Source organism: Ambystoma mexicanum, chromosome 2p (assembly GCF_040938575.1).
Source record: "Ambystoma mexicanum isolate Mex_15411 chromosome 2p, UKY_AmexF1_1, whole genome shotgun sequence".
In the NCBI taxonomy this organism is placed as follows: Eukaryota; Metazoa; Chordata; class Amphibia; order Caudata; family Ambystomatidae; genus Ambystoma; species Ambystoma mexicanum.
Genome location: NC_090923.1, coordinates 1,036,898,932 through 1,036,916,357, shown reverse-complemented (window position 1 = coordinate 1,036,916,357; position 17,426 = coordinate 1,036,898,932).

Here is a 17,426-nt window from a genome sequence, read left to right as displayed (position 1 = left end):
GGATACGGTGTGCCCCCCTTCGGAAATATCATACCATGCGTCCAGTGCTCCTTCGGTGTCCTCGGGCTCTGGCATGGTGTTCCACCTTTTCTTTATTGCGCATATTAGGCTATTATGTAGGATGAATTGGCCCTTGTGCATGTCCTGTTCATCTACCAGGGTTTGGAATTCGACCCATTGTCCTTCTCGCCACAGATCCCCTATTTGGGCTACTCCTTTGTCTTCCCATTGTGTTCTGTACGTGGCCAAACTGGCCACTCGGATGTCCACTAGCCCTGCTAGTGGAATATGTCTTGAGCAAGGGTCTCGTATGCCTTGTGACTTCCAAGCTCTTTTCCATAGTGTTTGGCCCAGCTGAACTATGTTGGGAAGGTCTTTGGCTTGGGTGGCCTTTATCCATAAAAGTTCTCTCAGGTGGTATCTCCGGAGTGTTGGCCCAAAAAGTATTGCGTCTATGGAGATTTCTTCCCCTAGCCATCGCACCACAAATTGGAGTTGTGCTGCCAAGTAGTAATGCTCATAATCTGGGAGTTTTATGCCCCCCCACTCGTAGCTCCTTTGTAGTGTGTTTAGTGCCACCCTGTTTCTCCCCTCTCCCCACAGGAAGGTTCTCACCATGGTGTGTAGGTGTTTAAAGAAGGACCTCGGTATGTTATATGGGATGTTTGTAAAGTAATATAAAAGTCGGGGCAGGACCGTCATCTTTAGCAGTGCCGCTCGGCCTATCATGCCCAACGGTAAGGTCTGCCAAAATTTCATGGCGTTTTCGATTTTGTTCAAGGCTGCTAGTGTATTACCTGCATGTGTTTCCGTGGTGTCGTGGTAAATGTCTACTCCCAGGTATTTAAAGGTGTTCGGGGTCCATGCGATACCTAGGTGCGGCAATTGGTCTGTCGGTATTGCGCGTAGGCCAGCTAAGGGAAATAGTGAGGATTTTTCTCTGTTGACCACTATTCCGGACAACCTACCAAACGCGCTCAGCGCTTCCAGCAAGTCCTGCAGGTGGGCGCGTGGGTTCTGTATGTAGAGGAGTATATCGTCTGCGTATATGGATATCCGATGTGTTTCCCCATCTATCTCTATGCCCGTGTCCTTGTAATCCGTTCTTAGGAATACTGCGAACGGCTCCAGGGCCAGAATATATAACATTGGAGACAGGGGGCATCCCTGTTTTGTGCCTCGCTCTATGCCCCATTCCTTAGAAACCTGTCTACCTGTCTTGACCCTCGCTCTCGGATCCTTGTATAATAGTTCAATCCATCGTATGAACCCTTGACCAATCCCGTAGTGGGCGAGCGTTCCCAGGAGCCAGTCCCATCCCACCGAATCGAATGCTTTGATTTCATCCAGTGAAGCCACAGCCCTCTCCCCTCCCTCTTGGTTTGTCCTTTCTATGACATAATGGAGTCTGCGTAGATTCCAGGACGTGTTTCGTTCCGGTACATACCCGGTCTGATCTGTGTGGATCAGGGTGGGTAGCACTTTTTTAAGGCGGTTAGCCAATGTCGCCGTCAGGATCTTGGAGTCCTGGTTTATTAGGGAGATCGGTCTGTAAGAGCCGCATTCGAGGGGTGGCTTTCCTGGTTTAAGGATGGGGACTATTATCGATTCTGCCATGCTTCTCGGGAGTCTTCCTTTCTCATATGCTTCCTCTAATGTTTCCAGCAGTCTCGGGGCTATGTCGTTTTTGTATTGTTTATAAAATTCGCCTGGCAACCCGTCTGGCCCCGGAGATTTCCCTGTCGGTAACCGGGTAATCACTTCTGTTAGTTCCTCTACAGTGAGAGGGGCCTCTAACATTTGGGCCTGTTCCTCCGTCAATTGTGGGAGGCTGATTTCCGCGAGGGCATCCTCCAGGTCCCCCTCCTCCGCTTCCTGGACCCTGGAGTATAAATCCTCGTAAAATTGCGAGAACACCTCATTTATACCATCCTGGGATCTTATCACCTCTCCCTGTCTATTTTGGATTGCGTTGATCGGTTCCCGCTTAGTATCCTGTTTGGTTAGCCAGGCCAGGAGTCTGCTGGGCTTGTCCCCTTCGGCGTGTAATTTCTGTATATATTTCCCATAGTCAAGGCGCCCTAGTCTTTCCCAGGTCTCTACACACTGTTGTCGCAGGGTGGTGAGGTTCCCCTGTTCCGCTCCCCTCTCCCCCGCCTGCTCCTCAGCTCTCTCGATTTCCCTCTCCAGCTCGTCTAGTTGCGTTAGGGTTTCTCGCCTAAGGCCTCCCATCTTCCCCATCGCCTCACCTCTGACCACTACCTTGAAGGCCTCCCATACCGTGCCCGTGCTTTCCACACTACCCGCGTTATGCTGAAAATAATCGTCTATTACGCTTTGAATGTATTCTTGGAAACCTCCATCTAGTAATGCTTCTGCCCTTAATCTCCACGTGGGTATAGGGGCTCTCCTGTGTGTGTGCTCCCATGTGATTCTCAGGGGGGCATGGTCAGATAGGGTTCGCGCATGTATATGTGCCTCAGTAAATTCCCCCAGTGTCTCCTTGCCCGTGAAAAGGTAGTCTATCCGTGTGAATGTCCCATGTGGGGCACTGTAATGCGTGTATCCCCTCTCTTCCCCATGTACCTTCCTCCAGATGTCTTCGAGCTCGAGTTGGTCTAACATCTGTCGTAGTGCTCTCGCTGGTGGCGCCGCTCTCTTGTGCTTATTGTCCGACCTGTCTAGCCGGGGGTCTAGTGTGCAATTGTGGTCGCCCGCCCAGATCATCGTAGCATTCCTGTACGGGGCTAGCTGGGGCGGGAGTGTCCTGAAGAAGGCCGTCGCGTCATGATTGGGGGCATAGGTATTCACCAGGCATATCTCCCGGTTTTCCAGCATCCCATGGACCATCAGGACCCTGCCTTCCGCGTCTTTTTCTTGGTTGATGAGCTGGAATGGGATTCCGGGAGCGACCCAGGTCATTACTCCCCTTGCGTAATTGGAGTATGTTGCGCTATACATCTGACCACCCCATTTTTTCTCTATCTTGGCTTGTTTTGCGGCCGTCAGGTGTGTCTCCTGCAGCATTGCAATGTGGGTCCTTGTTTTGTTCAACCAGGTATATATCCTCAATCTCTTGACATATGCGTTCATCCCTCTAACATTCCACGTGACAATCCTCAGGTCGTCTCGGTCCTTATGGAGACTCGCTCTAGAGGCCTATTTTTTCCCATGGGCCTGCTCAGTGTTCCATTCCCTCGATTTACTCTTGCCAGGAATTTGTACCCCTTCTTCTGCCTGTTGGAATTTAAATAGTCTGTTCGTCGGCCCTCTCGGGTCGGTTCCCCTACTGTTCGCTGTATTCCGTTGTTGACAGTCTCGTTTTGTGCTTTCCGCCAGCTCTCTGCTTGTGGGTGCTGTTCCCTGTGTTTGTCTTCCATAATGATTCTTTGTGTATGACAACTGTTATTTCTCCTTCTGCTTTCCTCTTTTTCCTGCGGGCTTAGCCTTAACTCTCCAACTGCTATAACTGTTAACCAAAAGAACATCAACAAACGCCCAGCCTCCCTCCCCCTGCTCGGGCCCCACCGCTCTCCAGGTGCCGTCTTCCTCTCCTTGGGCCTGCCTGTCGCGGCGTAGTGTCTCAAAACTGACACTATAAACATTGTCATAACTGGGGTTCCACTGTGGGTCTTGGCGGTTCCGCTTCCCTGAGTTTCTTGCTCCTCCTGCAATTCTCTTTACTGTAGGCTTTTCAACTTGGAGGCTGTCGGTCAACCTATTCCGGTATTTCACGGCAGGGTGTCTCTACTGCTCTGTTGCTGTGGTGTTGAGTATGCATATCACGCTTGGTTTCACTCTCTGTTTCGCCGGGGGGAGTTTCTGTTTTGCTCGCCTCCCTCTGCCAGCTGCGGAATCCCTTGTTGGTCCATCCACTCCTGGGCGTCAGCCGTTGTCTCGAAGATCTGTGTCTTTCCGTTATGCAGTATTTTAAGTTTGGCTGGGTACAGCAGCATGAATTTCACCCCTGCCGCTCGAAGGCGCCCTTTGGTCTGCCAGAACTGGGCTCTCTGTCTTTGCACAAGGACCGTATAGTCTGGATACATCGTTATCTTGGCCCCATTTCTTGTTATGCTCCCTCCTTCTCTCGAGAAAGACAGGATTTTTTCCCTGTCCTTAAAGTTCATGATCTTTGCAATCATTGGTCTCGGTGGTGCTCCTGGGCGCGGTTTTCTGGTTAGCGCCCGATGTGCTCTCTCCACTGCAAAGCCCTGGGACAGGGTCCCAGCTCCTACTTCTTGGATCAGGAGGTTCTCTATGTAATTCGTGGGGTCTCTTCCTTCCTCCCCCTCCGGCAGCCCTACTATGCGTACGTTGTTACGTCGGGCCCTGCTTTCTGCGTCTTCCGCTCTGCGTTCTAGTATATTGATTCTCTCTATTGCTTCTGACATTTGTGTACGCGAGGTGGATACTTCCGCTGAATTGCTGTGCACTTGTTGCTCTACTGTTGTCATCCTCTCCGCCAGGTTCCTCGTGTCTTGTCTGAGGAGACCCACATCCACCATTACTGCATCTAGCTTGCCTTCTATTGACGTCTTTAGCGCCTCTATGGCTTCCAATATGCTGCTTTCCACTTGCCTGATCTCTCCTTGCGTGACATATGGCTCTGGCATGTCTTTCTCTTCCGCCTCAGGCTGCTGGTCATCACTCTTGCGGGCAAATGTCTCCATGACAGTCTGTCTCCCTCTGCCGCTCTTTGGCTTGTCTGGCATGTTGATACCTGCTCGTCTTGGCCTGTAGTGGAGTCCTACTTGCCCGGGGTCTGCTTTGCGGTCTTTGCCCTCACTTACACACTTCCTGCGTGTGTTGGCCTCTAAAGAGCTTCTTCCTTCTGTCTCTCTGTATTTGCCCTTCCACCGTGTCTCTCTGCGGTATTGTCTTCTCGCACACCCGTGGGTGCTTGCGGTCTATCTTACCGTGGGGCGGTTCTTCCCCTGGTCACTGCCCCTGTCCTGGCGTTATAGCGGGCGGCCAGTCTTACCAGCTGAATTTGTAGCTCGTGCTTCTATTGAGGAGCCGCCTCTGGGGTTATTTTGCTCTCTTACTTATTGTCCTGGGCGGCCAGCTGGGCCGGGGTCTGCTTCTGTGTGTGTCCCCTTTGGTTCACTTCCCTGTCGTTATGTCAGCGGCCGCCTCTTGGCTCTGCGCCGTCCCAGTGCGGCCTCAGCTCTCCTCGCAGGCTCCGCTTAGTCCTCGGTCCGGGTTCGGGCTTTGGCGTCCCGGTCGCTGCTGCGCCTCTTTCTCCTACCGGGTCTCCGTTACAGATGCTCGCCTCCGCGTCGGCAGGGGAGGGTTCTTCTTCGGTCCGACCTGTGGGCCGCTTCTAATTTCTCGCTGCGACTCTGCCCGCTCCAGTTCCACGCAGTTGGTACTTCGCGCCTACTCGTCTCTACGCCGTCCCAGTTCGGCCGCAGCTCCCCTCGCAGGCTCCGCTTGGTCCTCGGTCCGGGTCTGGGTCCGGGCTTGATGTCCCGGTCACTGCCGCGCCCCTTTCTTCCGCCGGGTCTCCGTTACAGTCGCTCACCTCCACGCCGGCAGGGGAGGGCTCTTCTTCGATCTGATCTGTGGGCCGCCTCTCGTTTCTCGCGGCGACTCGCTCCAGTTCCACGCAGCGCGACTGCTTGCAGTGCCGTCGCGGGCTCCTTCCTCCGCCTGCTGTAGTCGGTACTCCGCACCTACGTCGCTCGGGAAGTATTCCGGTTCTGCCGGAGCTGTGTGTTGGTAGGCTGCCTCCCCCGTCGCCTCCGGTCTCTCCCTTCAACTCCGGTCCTTCTTCGCGTCCTCCTTCGTGTCTCAGGACGCGGGTCGTGGTCTCAGTGTTGCGCGCCCGCCATTTTGTTGGTGTCGCCACGCATCTCTCCCTCTCCGTTTTCGCTCGTTCCAGCTTCCGATTTTTCTCGGGTCTTCTCCCGTATGCGCCCTGAGCCTTCCGATGCCTTTCCCTGGCGTTCGTTCGGTCTTCCGACGTGTATTTCGGCCTTTTTTCAGGATCATTAGCCGGATCGAGTAGGAGCCTCTCAGAGTTCGCTCACGCTTGCATGGCCGCCAAGCCACGCCCCCAATTGGGGGAATACTTGTGCTCCCCTCCTTATTTCTCTATTTCTCCTGAGGCTGTGACCTTAAGATGGGGCCCTTCCTTTGCCCAAAAGTGTTATCTAGAGAACATCTTTCTCAGTTGGTGGTGATCCCCCTCTTCAAGGGGATTTGGGCCCAGAGGTTGGGTCCCAGCTCATGGGGTTGGATGTTAGGGATGTGCTCCTCGCCTGTGTGGATAGAAATTCCTCATTCATGTCCTCTGATAGATTGTTCATCACCTGTGGGGGCAGCAAGGGTTGTGAGGCATCATCCAGACCCATCAGCAGAGGGATCAAGGGCACTATTACTCTGGCATATTTCCTTTTGGGTGTCCAGCATCTGGGGAAGGTTGTGAGCCCCTCTACTAAGGGGATGGTCGATTCTAGGGCTTAGGCTAAAAGCGCTTCCCTGTGGGACATGTGTAGGGCGGCAAGTTGGGTGTCTTCCGAAACATTTGCCCACCATTACAGATTGGCTATTCCAGCATTGGCAGATCCTGGCAGTATCTTGGCTCTGCCTTGTTCTTTCTGGTGGTGTTTGGTCAGTTCTAGAGTGTTCTTTAAAGAGTAAGGACAGGGACATGGAAGAGCAGTACTGGTAGGTAGCACAGGGGTTACTTACCGGTAATCATCTTTACGCTTAGTCCGGCTCTTCCTTGTTACAGTCCTGACAACCCACCTCTCCCTCCCAGAGGACCACCCGCCAGTTCTCTTTGGGTATTGACAGGAGGTCACAAGATAGAGTGTCATATTTATACCGGGTTAGGGGAGAAGGTGGGGGAAATGCTGTGAGGGGACTGGGTCGAAGGCTAACTCCTTCAAATAGTAAGGACTGTGGCAAGAAAGAAAAGGAGTAGGCGAAATGAACATTACTGGTAAGCAATGTTTGGAAAGAAAGTCGTGACAGTGGCCCTTTAACAGCGAGGTCATCCCCTCTTGGACCACATCGAGTCTGGAAGGTTTAATGCAAGCTAAAGGTTTACTGTCAGGTGCCAACTTAGGAAGGAATAGCTAGGACAGTATGCCATGTCTATGAATGGCAGGTCAAACTGTGCAAAGTTCCACTTTAGTTTATATCACATTTGTAACGGGTGCCCTCCCAATCGCCTTGATTAAAGAGACCATTGGTCCCGTGTGGTACTTTGCTGTGTAGATCCCTAAACAGAGTGTGAAGGGGATGGAATTTTAAGGTCTTTCAGTGCCACCTCGCAGGGGGGTCACATTCAGGCTTTTTGCCTGGTCATTCATGTGTTGGACATAGGTTGCGTTATGGAGACAACTGGGGTTTTTTGATGGCCCTTGTGTGCAGATTGCCCAGATGTAGGGTGCTTCGCTGTCACAGTTCCCTGAAGTGCTCTTGGGAGCCCGTCCTCCACCAACACTGTCAGGGTTGTGCTCAGTGGGTTTGGAACATGGTCTGATGGGTCAACTGGCAGACTGGCGTAGGTCCTTGAAAAACAATGCATTTGGGGGGGATCCAATCTTAAGGCATAGACCCACTGCCCTTCCCTCGCTGTCCACAGGCAGAGTGAAAGGCCCCTGGACTGATGCAGCCAACACTGTCTTCCCCAGTAGGTGTCTTGGGCAGCATTAATACTGGGACTAGCCAAAGAGATCAAAGGGCACTCCCAAGAGGGATACCCGGGATGATACAAATAATTAGATATCCTGTTTCTAGAGACTCTGTCTTGCCCATGAACCAGCACTGCCTTCACTGACAGAGGTAGGAAACTAACAACCAGCCATGGGTCTACCTCAATAGTCAAGGCGGACACCACAGGGGATATCATTGGACCACCTAAACCCAACTCCCCCGGAAGCAGAAGATCAGACAAAGAATAATTGGCCCTTGATGACCACTTCAAGCAACACGGCCTGCCACTCCTTGAAAAAAGGCAGCAGAGTTCACACGTTTGTTCTGTTATCACTGTCAGCTGCAGCGCTCCATGCGCAGTCAGAGGATGCGGATAGGTCCTTGCAGTGGTCCTTCCTTATCCTTATTGAAGAAAGACTAGCAATTCCACAGAAAAGGAAAAAAGACCATTCACAACTAGGGTTTAAGAAACCACCATACAATATTGATATAGAAAAGGGAGACCTTCAAGAGAGTGACAAACATGTTCACATAAGGTCCAAAGCAACCTTTTCTCATTTGTACTGCTCTCATGATCCAAGAAATGCCCGGTTTTAAGTGGAGGCCCACAATCCCGACTGAGAGAGCCTCACAAGCTGGGCGGAAGAATTAACTTGATCAGTAGTTTGTTGTCCCTGACCTTCGCCTGTTCCAGCTTCCTCAAACCTCCCACCATGACGGATGAATACTTTCAGACCTACATTAAAAAACAGGCACATGGAGAGTTCAGCACCCCAAGTCCAACAGCGCGGGTGGTCACCATTCAAGGCCAACGCACCGACAGAGGAGGACAGGACTGGTTCATTGCATTCTGCGCGTGCATCCTGTGTGTCCAGGAAAATCCCAGAGGGCGCTGCAGGTGGGATAGGAGAACGCAATGGAGAGGTGCATTAAGGCGCATCGGGAGACTCAGATGTGAGCCAGAGAAAGCACTGGCGAAGGAAGAAGTGGATACATTCAGTCAGGATTGAGTAGCCTTGGCATGGCCGTCATTGGGGGGTAGCCAGAGGCAGAAGCATTGCTAGGGGGTGTGGTTAAGGGACCTATAGCCCCTGGTCTTTTGGTTGTAGCCCCAGGTAGAATCTCAGGAGCTGCAGCCAAAAGGCTAGCTAGCCCCCAGTCCCTACAGTTCAGACATTAGCATAGCCTCGGGTATTTTCCAGACCTAGCAACTCCCCTGGCCAGAGGTCCCAGTTGCTTCCCATGGCATTCACCTTCGTCCGCTGCTGCTGTCCTTGCGCCCCCTGCACTATTGCCCTTCACACTTAGATGCCTATAGGTTGAGAAATCGCTCAGTGAAAAAGCACATTTCCCTGCAAAGAACCTGTTGGTTTTGACAGTTTTAGCGTGATATTCATCTTTTCAAAATGCGAACTACATGTTCAGTGAGGCTTTGGGGTTTCCCTTCACTTTCTTTTATTTATTCTTTCTGCACAATTCATGTTTTGCTTTAATGTTGAGCACAATAGTTTGGATGCAATCATTTTTTCTAAAATTGTTGAATTTAAAATTTAAAATAAACCTTTAAGAATGACAACTCAATGATACGGAGTCTGAAATTGCTTGATGTTAAAGAACATAGCACGGTTGCTTCTTTCTTTGACTTGACAATAAGTTGTCTATAATTGTATTTCTGCTGGCAGCACTTTTATACATATTGTGTTGTTTCTCCCCAGCTGCCAGCAGTAGGGGCCACCCCTCCAGTGCATATAATGTTCAGTAGAAGCTGGCACCACCCCAGATTTCTGCAGGCGTATGAGGTGCACACCTTGGTACAAGGAGACTAAACGTTATCCACAATAACACTTGCAATGGCATCTGAATAAATAGTGTTGTGTAGGGTGCATTATTTGTCTGTGTCGTTTCAATGTGTGTGTTTCATCTGTGTTTGCAGTTTGCTTAAGTATACATTTGTACGACTTATGTGTGTCTGTTTTATTGTGATGTACTTAAAATGACCCTATTTGTATACAGTATGTACAAATGATGGAGATAGTTCAGTAAGTTAAGTGCATGTTGCTTGCACATTAGTTCATGTTGCAGCCTGTCATAACTTTCAATGCCAAGAGCCGACTCAGACATACATCCTTACAATGTTGACAAATTGTACACTATCATTTGGATAGCGTTACTATATGTTAATTGCAGTACTAAAAGAAGAAAAGATTAAGTTAGTAAGAAACAGAACAAGAATAAATCATACTTCTTCTACTGGGTACGTTTTGATAACAATTTATTTTGTTATTTTCAGTTTGATTTAGAATGTGGTTTGACGCTTTACAAATCCACTTTAAACAGCATAAGTAAGGGATTCTGCTCATAAAAGAAGACAATCCAGAAATATTAGCATGCTGCTGTACACTAGGGAGGAAGAAGATGTGATCTACTTTGTAAATTGGAGCCTCTGAAGCAAAGTCAGCTGTTATCAAATCATGGCTTCTCTACTTCAACAAGTTGTGTGACCCTGGGCAAATCCCTTTTACCCACAGCATTTAATTTTCCTTGCTTGCTCAAATTGTGATCACGTAAAAGTGGTTCAGTTCCGTTTTCCAACTACCACTCTGAAACATTTACCCTTAAATGTGTCCTCTTCACACCCAAATGTATCCCCGGACTTGTCGACCTTCACAACCTGGGCCCTCTTTGGCAGTCTTAATTGCAAGGCCATTTGTCTCAGTTCTGTCAGTCCTGAGGATCGTGGATGGCCCAGTGGCAAAAGGCTGTGCCTGGGCGAATAAGCCTACAAATGAAGTCAAGTGATGGAAACTTTTACACATGCAAGACTGCATCTTGCATGTGATGATTATACCTGGCACATCAGCCTTTATCTGGCACAGCACAGGAGTACTTGGGCACTTGAGGCTGCACTTGACTTATACTAACAGCACTTGGGCTTCTGAGGCTTCTCCTTGCACATGAGATTACTATACACAGCATAGGAGGAGGAGGAGGATTTGCCTGGCATAGAATGACACTACTTAGTTAAATGATCAGGCATGTATCACATTGTAGCAGTGTGTGGGTGTGCGAGGCTGCATTTAGCATATTGTGACTATGCCTGGCATCTCGTGTTTCAACTGGTCTGAGATGCAGGTAACTGGACATACGAGGCTGGCATATAAGAAAGAATTGCCACTGGCCTGTGATAGTTCTGCTGGTTGCCACTTGCATATCATGCAACACCCATGGCATACTGCGGCTGAGCCATAGTTAATATACGGTTGTACAGTTGGCAATTATAACTAAATAGTAGTTATTGTATAAATCTCACAGTTATGCTGGCTAGGTGCTTATTATTGCAATTTGTGACGCCACTGGAGCCTAAGATCATATGAAATAACTTCATGCGATGTCATATGGGTAAAAGGTCATGTGATGATACTTCCTGTGATGTCACTTCCGCTACCCCATGCATTTTGGTGAATTGACGTCCCTCAGCATTGGCAGGGCTGTATGTTGATTAAGGGAGACATGTTTCTCAGGCATGTCTGGGATAACACCAGTAGCCGAATCACTGAGGGTTTGGTCAGCATCAATCCCTCTCTTTTGGTGAGGGGTAGGGTGCCCATAAAACATGGAGAAGAAGACATCATTTTCACAGAGAGGTTTTTGTGAGTAAAAGGGCAGGATTTAGAGGACTTCATAAAGGTCTTCCAATGCTTCGCAATTCTAACAATTCCCTTTAAGAACGTGTTTCTGTAATTCAGTAAGGTTATGCACAGTATGTACCCAGGACGGGTGTATAAGGCTGGCATAGTGGTATTTACATTATTTCTTTTTTTATGTGCTAGATAATAAGAGAAATGTTGTCATGCAACACTAGAGGCAGATCCAAAAATGCTGTGCCAAGTTAGTTAAAACCCATTCTATAATGGGCTAACAAAAAAGAGAAAACATAGGAGCTGCAACTTTGAATGCAAATGCCAGATTATCTATGGTAATCAGCATTACTCCTAGTTCTCCAGACTCGTCACATTCCTTACTTAGTGAAGGCAGCCCACCTTCCCAGACAAATACGAAAACACGGCATTTACATGATGCCTATGAGGTATATAACCCCTCCCTCGCCTCTTCCAGCCTTTGTCTTCCCTGGCTCGGGTGGATGATGATTGCAGACAGGGAGAGCTGTAAGCAATGTGACGAGTCGGGGGGACTGAGAGCAAACATGATTACCATACACAATCTGGCAGTACCTCACGCTCTCGCCCGACGCCCTGTTCCTCGTCACCGTCCTTACTCAATAAAGATATAGCAAGCCCTGACTTGATCAGCCGCCTTCGTAGAGTAAACAGAATCAGTGCCCAGATGAACTAGTCACTAGTGAGAAAAAACACTGACTCATGTTGTTCAGTGGGACCTCGTCCAATGGATCCTCGAAGATAATACAGTGGGCAGAAAAAGCAGCCAAATCTCAGTCTTTACGTCTCATGTGAGACTAAGAGAGACTGATGAGCCTGATCTGACGATTCCCAGAATGGGACCTTTCCATCCCGGGAACCTGTTAAAACCTACAATAGAACCTCTTGGTAATCATATGAATGTAAGCGGAACATCCAACCAGTGCCGAAGATGCATCGTGTTGAAAGCCACGGCAGGGGAAGTGGATCCTTCTCGTCCACCAGACTCAGAGACGAGTATGGCTTTATACACGTGTAATTCCTTGGCTCTCAGTTCTCCTTGTGTTGGGCTAAGTACCAAACAGGCCAAAGACAGTAAACCTATAGGAGACAGTTGTGGTAAGTGGAGTACCACTAGGAGAGGGGCTTGTCTGCAGCACAACCTTGGAACCTGATGCACAAAGGTTTGCTGGGTTAAACCAAAAAAGCCTTGGTGGTGCGCTTCGGATCCGAAAGCCGGGAGAGCAAAAAACCTAGCTACAATATATCTGAGATGATATAGGAGACCTTTCATCTGATAATGGAGCATGGCATGTCCCATATGGCCTCACACTGCTACTGGAGATGTTGAGAAGTGTGTGAATGGGCATAAGGCTGCATTTGCGATTCCCAAGCAGGCCCACTGGACCTCTTAGTTGGAGAGACCTTTTTCATTCTCGATGACCTGATAGACAGATTTCCATGGATGGCGGCGATGTTCCACCCGAGAAGGAAAAAGCACATACAAAACTGAGCTTTTTGAAAACTGGAGACAGTGAGAGGGACATGGATTATTGTAGGCAAAATCTTTGGTGTTTTCATATTAGATTGTCTGAAGAAGAGACAGAAACCTTTCCCCAGCAAGTAGGGGCACATCCTGATGTAATCTGCTGTGCTCCACGCCCCCCTACCACACCCTTTATGGCAACCCATATGGGCGAGGACAGAGCTTCACAGATAAAGGGAACTCTTCTCTCTGTGCTCAGAATTTAAAGCACACTATAACATGGAAATAGGGCCTGGTAAACCGTATAATCCTAGCCCTTCAGATTAGACCCTGGGAGCGCGCTAGATAGTCAGACGCCAAGCGTTTGGAAAGTAATAGCACACACGAACTACCAGGTGCATGGAATGAACTCCACTTTGCCCATTTATGAGGACTTTGAAGCTGATAGCCAGGCTACACAATGTCAATTAATCTACTGTAGCCCGGCCCTGAAAATGGCTGCTATTGGCCAAAGCCAGAGGAGCTACTAGTAATGAAAATAGTCCAACAGACTAAACAAGGCACTCAGGGACCCCTGTCAATCTACATCTTTATTTTCATATGCATTGAGGCAGAGGCCTGAATCTGGAACACCCAATTTTCTGGAGATTGGATACCCTTGTCCACCCCCCATGTACCTGATATACACACCTGAAGAGGTGCCGGCGGCCATGTCGCCTTGAGGGAAAAACCAGGTTTTCTGCCAGAGAGATGCATTATTTATGCTGCAACTCAAAGTTGTATCATAAAATGGTCATAAAATGGACGAACACTATTTGAGTCAGTAAACGTAGTTCCCAAACATATCCTGATGACCCATATGTTCTGAGCTGGGGGAAGAAGAGCTGAGTTGTCCCCGACCAGGGTATTCAATGCATGCTGCACCATCTTGCTTGGTCCTCCCGTCCCCAAGGTATGCATGATGAAACTGAGATATCCAACTCGTCCCCCAACAAGCAACCTTGCTTGGTGTGCAGCTCAGTCTCCTGGTGCCCATACCCTTGCTGCACTCAGGGTAAACCCTCACTTACATGTGTGGGAGTTGAATGCCAAAGCATTGGGTCATCAGTCACCCTGGTTTAATACGTAGATTTGGGAAAAAAACAACCTTTGGGGGAGATTGATCACTGAGGGCAGATCTGGAACTATTGGGACAGACACTAGGGATGCCTTGAGGTCCAGCACATGCAGATAATCTCACCCAGCTTCTGGTAGGACGGGTATTCTAACATGTCAGAGGGTTTCCATTTACAGGGAAGCACCTGTCTAATACTTTATGAGGTTCTCCGATCCACTAAGCCTACTGCCCCTGAGTACCTCAGGCGGTCTCCTATCCAAGTGCTGCCCAGGCTCTACACTGAAGTGTCCCGTCCAAATATTGACTAGGCTCTACACTGCATGTTTGTTTGTTTGTTTGTTTGTTTGTTTATTTGGTATAGCGCAGAACCAAACCCGAAGGGGTAGCTGGGCGCAAACAGTACAAGATTACTTAAGAACTTAGTTACAGGAGGAATACAATTTAAGCAGTTCACAATTAGATCAGGAAAAGTGCAGTTTATACAGTTCACATTAGATCAAAGGTAAGTGTACAAAGAACGCAGAAAGGAAAGAAAAATGCAGAACTACGGTTCAGTCTAGTTGATCGGATGTCATTCAGCTGGTTGCAGACGTCTAGTGTCTATATGGGAGGGGGAGGTTAAACTAAGTGTCATTGGCACGAATCCAAGTGAGGATTCATGTCTCACATCCAATTGCTGACCACGCTGTACACTGCATGTCTCCCATCCAAGTATTGCCCATGCTCTACACTTTATATCTCCCATACAAGTACTAATCAGGCTGTATGCTTCCCACTCAAGTATTGCCCAGGTTCTACACTGCATCTCTCCCATCCAAGTACTGCGCAGGCTCTACACTGCAGGCCTCCTATTCAAGTATTTCCCAGGCTCTACACTGCATGTCTCCCATCCAAGTACTGCCCACGCTCTACGCTGCATGCCGCCAATCCAAGTAATGCCCAGGCTCTACACTGCATGTCTCCCATCCAAGTAATGCTCAGGTTCTACACTGCATGTCTCCCATCCAAGTACTGCCAAGGCTCCACTATGCATCCCTCCCATCCAAGTACTTCCCAGGCTCTACACTGCATCTCTTCCATCCAAGGCATACCCAGGCTCGACACTGCATGTCTCTCATTCAAGTACTGCTCAGGCCCTACACTGCATGTCCCCCATCCAAGTACTGATCAGGCCCCACATTCCATGTCTCCCATTCAGTACTGCCCAGGCTATACACTGCCTGACCCCCATCCAAGTACTGCCCAGGCTCTAAACCGCATGTCTCCCATCCAATTACTGACCAGGCACTACACTGCATGCCTACAATCCAAGTACTGTCCAGGCTCTACACTGCATGCCCAACATCCAAGTACTGACCAGGTCCTACACTGCATGTCTCCCATCCAAGTACTGCCCAGGCTCTACACTGCATTGTATGAGGGAACCAGACCCCTTTACCCCCTCAAACTGAGTGCAGATAACCCAACAGACTGATCAATGGTTCCAGTATTGCAAAAATCAGAATTATAGTTCTTTCTGAAAATAAAGAATGCCTGTGGGGCAATACATTTTTGGGGGTCAGAATGACTCAGGAAGTGAAAGGTGCCTTACGTATTATATACACATCATGAATATGTAAGCATATAATCTGAAAACTGGATAGAAAATGAGTTATGCTGAAAAGTAAATAACGATTTACTGTTTGGTAGAAGGCTGAACAGGCTGAGATAGATTCTAAAATGGATGCCAAATACAAAATGGTGTCCTGGGACCAGGTGTCAAAAGGCCTCAATCATGATGCTGATGTTGAATATTCTTTGGCAGCATTTCACTGTGAGATAAAGCACGCCTGAGATGGTATATTTAGAAATGTTGGCAAAGAAAGCAGACATGATTGATAGTAAATTAGATAAAGGCATGGGAAAGCGACCAATTAGACAGAACAGCTGCCTACTTGGCAACAAATAAAATGAGCTCATGGAGTTTTTCACGATATGAGCTGCTAAATAAATTTGGCAGGACCTCAAGAAGTAGATTAGGACTGTTTCTTGGCAGGCCTTAAAGTATGTGTAATTGTGTCTGGCTGGGTCTAAAGAAAGCTTATCAGTTTATGTGTCATTCAGCTGGTGCTTGCCAAGATGAGCTAATGTGGGCTTTGTGAGTGACAGATAATCCATCCAATCAGAGGAAAGAAGAACTTATATTAAAGTATTATGTTAATGGAAAAAGCCCATAAAAGCAAGCTGATTGTAGCAGCTCAGTGTGCCTTGCAGTATGTCTTTCTGAACCTGTATTAAAGATGGCTGTGAACTTGTACCCGGGTATCCATTCCTTTGGTCTTGTCCCAGTGCCAGAGTCTACAGATGTCAAAAGCTGATGAAGTGCAGAGGGTGTCCCTTTACAGCATGTCTCCCATCCAAGTACTGACCAAGCCCTACACTTCATGTCTCCCATCCAAGTACTGACCAGGCCCTACACTGCATGTCTCCCATCCCAGTACTGCCCAGACTCTACACTGCATTTTTCCCATCCAAAAATGACCAGGCCCTACACTTCATGGTTTCCAAAAACAGATGAAATTAGGAGCATGCAGCACGGTGTTGCTCCGTAGGCCTGGAAAGTTCAATCAAATGGGTTCTTCCAGGAACTATTTGAAACCACTGGGAATCCTAAAAGACCTGCTATGGACAGCTTCCTCTGCAACCAAGAGGTGTGGGAGATGGACCTTTGCCTGTTAACTCCCTTAGAAAAGAGATATATCTTGGGGACTAAGGGAGCAGTGGAAGGCCTGGAAGTAAGCCAGCAATGAAAAGCTCTCCTAGCCATAAAGGGTGAATTTACTCCTGTGCGTACAAGCCTAAGGGAAACATATCTAATTTGTGTTTAGTACCCCTAAGGAGGGCACACCAGCCAATATGCACACAACCAGCAACACCACTAAGCATGAACCGCTTTAGGACTGAAGGTATAGCAAGTTCCAGACAGCTGTCTGCTGCTCCCTAAAGCCCCCGCCCCCCTGTTTGGCTCCTTATGACCTGACATAGGTCTTGCGGCATTCTCTGTATGACAATGTGAACTCGGCTCCCTGGACAAACTTGCACTGGGCTCCCTCTGAGCTTCAATCTGTCCTTGATGCATAGAGGTGGCTGAATAGATGCACCTGATGCACTCCGCTGTAGCATGCTTTATACTTAACCTGTGGCACCACTTCCCCTTATGCCACCTGTTCTACCAATTGGTAAGGCTGGTAGGCTGCCCTGCCAGTGCCAGAACCATGATACAGTATCTTCCTATTCCTGTGACATTCATAGAGAAGCCCTGTTCTTGAATGCATGAATGAGTTCAACCAGACTGTGGTTTAACCACTGAGGATCAAGAAAATCCATGAGAAACTAGTGGGATTTTGGGAGCAATAATACGACAGCAAAATATTTATTGAAATGTTATGAAATGTATAAGTTTGAAGTAGGATATATGTAAAATCGTATAGGACTTGGATAAGGTCCTTATAAGAAAATC